Below are 3,759 nucleotides of genomic sequence, written 5' to 3' on the forward strand. Positions count from 1 at the left end.
GTTAAGACAGTGCTGACAAAAACTGCATGTCAAATCATATTAACCAACTTAGTTCATGTACTTCATCAGTAGAGCATATATCTGTGCTTAGAGCAGGTGTGAGTGGTAAGGTGGAGGCAAAATAAATGCCCACTGGTTGATAGAGAGAAAAATAGTTCATCAATCTATGTACAGGAGTTCTTTCAAGTTGCTTTATAATTCTATTCACTGCAGACAGTTTTGTTGCTCTCACTGTAGGAATGAGGTTGTAAGAGTTCAAAACCACAAGTAATAAGCTATTTCAATTTAACTAAGAGTGCCAGAACTCTTTCAGGGCTAAGTATGCAGAGTTCAATGTACAATTAATGCACATAGAGTCCCTTTTCTTTTCCTATGATATGATGCTGACTCACACCTCTTAAGATCAGAACGACCATGTTGTTTGACTTTCAGCATAAACTAAGCTCTTGAGTTTCACCTGGTGATTCTCAAATCCAGCCTGTAACATTAGAAAGGCCTTAAACCCCAGTCTCAAGACTGAATGGCAGTGATTCTTCCTCCTGGCCAGTTCTCTCCGCTGCCAAGTCCTTTTTCAGTGTAAATTGTGAAAGTTGTTTATATTGACTGGTACTTGTATTTCTCATTCAATTTCAGAAGATCCATGAGCTATAATGCAATTTGCAGTTAAATACTCAACCAAGATAAAACATCTAGCGTGGCTCTTGCCTCTTTACTGCTAAGACAGTAATATAAGCTGTACATTACTGTGCAGTTTGGTGCCAGCTATCAAAAGACCATTTTCTCACATTTTTCCCTAATTGAAACAGAAAAAGTTTCTGGATGCACAGGTTAGTAGGTAAAGCTCAAAAGTCTCAGATATCACTCTGGCCTATTTTTCAACTCAGGACTGTCTCTTTCAGATATCTTCTCATATTTTGCCTAGCCTTATTTAAGTGCTCTATGCAACAAGGCCTCTCCTCCTTCTGAACATTAGAGATTAGGTTTATTTTGTAGTGTAAGGCTAGTTAACCTTAAAGGCTGCATCCAACAGTGAAACAGAAAACATGTAATATTGAGGATGCTGTTTTTCACTGGTCCTTACATCAGCTCTCCTACTCTGCAACACTTGCATCTGTGTAGACATGAACATTTCCAAGTGCCATTAGGAGCTGAAGTTATTTCTGCTCCCCTCAGGCTGCAGCTGCCCAGCAGCAGTGCAAGCTGCACAGGGAGCTCTCAGTGCTGAATAAGGACAAAATATACTAATGGAGATTTTTCTCGCAGATAAAGGAGAGTAATTTTGACCTTAGTATATCATAAGTAAGACACCAAGCTAGAGTCTGAAGTACAAGAATCCACCTATCTCTTGGGAAATCCTCTGTTTGCTCTGTGATAACACAATAATACTGAAAACAGGCAGGCACTGATTAAGACGTAAGACCAAGTACAAGGCAGGTATAAGCAGGGTGACATTGCTAAACAAAGCATAACACTGCCTACTTTCACCAGACCTGAATTTTAACTCTGATATTTTGCTAGGGCCTACCTGGAACTGTACCTCAACTAAATATTCATGAGAAAAAACTATTTGTGTTTCACAGCAAACAGCTCATACACAATGTACAAATGGCTACATATATCCTTAATTGGTTTTCAAAACCCTGCTAAACATTGAGGGCAAACTAAATCTATTTTATGTCAAGGCTGCAGATACACAGTAACCTTATCTAATCAGCCCCAGCTGCCTTAAAGCCAGTAACACAGAAACAAAGAGGCTACCAAACCAAATAACTTCTGCGAGGCCTTGCTGGAGGAGAAGGGGATCGGGCTGATTACTGCTCACCTGCCACACTGAGGCATGCAGGTAACCTGAAACAAAGGGAGTTTTCAGTGCTTCCCAATGACACACCTAGCCTGTGAAGTAATTACCGCTGATGCATGACACAAAAGATAAACACCGAGTCTTGTAGCATGTTGGCTAGCAACTCCTCAAAACACTTCAGAAAATAGTATCACTGTGCTACCTTAAAAATACCGGCTGATTTTCACCTGTTTGCAGCAGGTAATTCAGAACCTGGCTATTAACTGAGTACCACCCGAGTCTTCAAAATAGAGCTGACGTGCTGCCTCAGAGGTAACCAGGATTTCGCACGGACTTGATTTGCTCCTAGGCAGAACACAGCTCAGCTCAGTGTTTCACTTACTTAACAAGCCGATTATCTTTTAAGGGTGACACGATGAATTCTTTGGTCTCTTTAATAAAAGACAGATGTGAAGATGAGAAGGGAAAATCTGTAATATGTAACCTATGATCACCTTCTGTGCCACAGTTTCATCTGTGTGACCTCTCAGCAATTACTAGCAACACCTTTGGAGCTAGATTTGTTGGTTCACTGCTCTGTTTTGACCTTCAAGCACTTATGGTGTGGGAGGAGAAGGGCGAGGTGCTGCTGGACTCCAGAAGCAGGGTGTTGTGTCCCTCCACCTGGTATCAGTTGAGGGTAAGGATAAAGTGACTCCAGAGGTAGTGGTTCATGAGCTAATTGTTCAGTATGTTTAATTATCTTGGAACAGTAAAAACATTGTCACTGCAGCAATCAGACATGAAGTAGAGTTTCTGTATCCAAGAAGTTTGTCTTGGTTTTCCCACCCATGTCATTTGGCCTTACAGACTTTGCTTTGGGTAGCTTAGTACAAACATATATGCATTAGAGATCATCATAATCTTGCCTCGGATCATCTCCAAAGACAGCCCCAGTTCGATTCTAGATCTGAGAGAGACCAGGAACACAAGAGCTGGGAACACCCTTGTAGTTCTGAGTGAACCATATTGTCCCTAAGGCATGCTAGGCTGTCATGTGCGGCATTTTCCTATGGGAAAGAGATTGCCCTGTGTTGTTCTCCCTGGCTGTGGTATGCCTGCCAGGGCAGATAGAGAGGAAGGGGAAAGTACAAAGTCAGCTATGGCCTTCTTTTACAGAGCTCAGATTTAGGGCCATGTGCTGTGAGCACTTGGGATGTTGTCAGAGTAAGGGCTTCACAGTGGGCCATAGTGGGTAACATGACCTGTTTCTGACACAGTGTGTTGAAATGCTGTCACCTGGGCACAGACTCACTTCAGAGTGTCCAAGTGCTCTGGGCCCAGGGACAATGAGTGGTTTCTTGCCTGCTACCCATGAGGAATCTGGTCTTTGAGGCTTGTTTGTGAAAGCCTGCAAGAAGTGCTCAGCCCTCTTCACACCAACACAGCAATCCAGACCTTCAGGGTGGTTTCCCTGCCTAGCCCTCCATGGCTGGTCTGCCAGGCAGGACAGCAGCACAGAGTGGGAAAACTGAGAGTCCTGGCTACTGGCCTGGTTATCCTTTACTTGTGTGACATGGTGAGGCAGGAAAACACTAAAAGGTCCTTAGAGACAACAACAAAACAGGGTGTGCATGTGCAGGTGATTCACAGGGTGGAGTAACAGCTGGATGCACTGGCAAAGCAAGACATCGGTCTCGTAGGTGAAGACCCTTCACAGAGCAGATGTACCTGGGAAGGTTCAAGGGCATTCTGGAGAACGGCACCTAAGGTGTTCCCAGAAAGCCATGTGGACAGGACTAATGGAAGTAATTCACCCACACTATTTCTCTCAGGGCACAACACACCATTTTTAACATTGGTGTCCAAAGTGATTGGAACTCTCCTGATCCCTTTAGGAGGCTTTCTCATAAGCAAGAAATGGGACAGCAAGGAATACTTTTTTAATGTATTATCTTTCCAGATATCTAAATGTACTC

The sequence above is a fragment of the Pseudopipra pipra genome, chromosome 3 (genome assembly GCF_036250125.1).
Source record: "Pseudopipra pipra isolate bDixPip1 chromosome 3, bDixPip1.hap1, whole genome shotgun sequence".
NCBI lineage: Eukaryota > Metazoa > Chordata > Aves > Passeriformes > Pipridae > Pseudopipra > Pseudopipra pipra.